The sequence below is a fragment of the Teleopsis dalmanni genome, chromosome 1 (assembly GCF_002237135.1).
Source record: "Teleopsis dalmanni isolate 2A chromosome 1, ASM223713v2, whole genome shotgun sequence".
Taxonomy (NCBI): domain Eukaryota; kingdom Metazoa; phylum Arthropoda; class Insecta; order Diptera; family Diopsidae; genus Teleopsis; species Teleopsis dalmanni.
Window position 1 is genome coordinate 234,776,479 of NC_051846.1, and position 940 is coordinate 234,777,418.

The following is a 940-nucleotide window of genomic DNA, read 5'->3' on the forward strand; positions in this document are numbered from 1 at the left end:
AATATAGAATTGTATCCTAATAATGAGTCAATACTTTGAACAGAGTTATCATATTTAACGATAAGATTAATAATGAACCGGTACGATTTGGTCCTTGTTAAACAAGGAATATGGTAAAACTAACACTCCTCATAAACAGATATACAAGACGTCAATAAATTCTTTAGCATATCTTAATTCAATTCAATAATTCAGTAAATACAGTAAATACAGTAAGACATTATTTTATATAGTTATACAGGACTCACGTCACCAAGATAAATTAAACTATTAACGATTATAAAATTGTAATTGTTATATTTAAAAGTAAATACGTGGGTCTTGTAGCACTTACCAGGCTTACTTTTTATTATTTTGCCAGAAGTTAATGTAAAATTAAAAGTTATATTTTGTCATATTAATATCCATTTAAATAATTTTTCCATATCCATTTAATAAAAATTTCATCTTGATATGAAATGTACTTATTGATCTATTTAAAAAAATTATTATTCTTTTAAATTATTCTCATAGTGAGTATAAAAAAACTGATTACAAACTTTACTAAAGTCAACTATAAGATCATCAATTATAGGACAAGATCCTTTGAATAGACTGAAACCCACCAATACTTTAAGTTTCAAGAACATAACTATTTTGTATGTAATAATTTATCACAAAAATTTTTTAAATTCAGCTTACTTTGTACAAAATTAAGCTTAATTTATAATTTAGCTTATAAATTAATTCTTAAATTTATTTATAATTTCTTTTAACTAATTTTAAAATGAAATATTTTTTTCTTTTGAATTTTTGTAAAACCGTAATTGCTGATAAAAAATTTTATTAATATTATAACCATAATTAAATCTTAATTTTATTAAATTATTTTATTGCTGTCAATTTAACTGCGATTAAATTCATTGAAAAGGTTTTTAAAATAATTGTATAATCACACAAA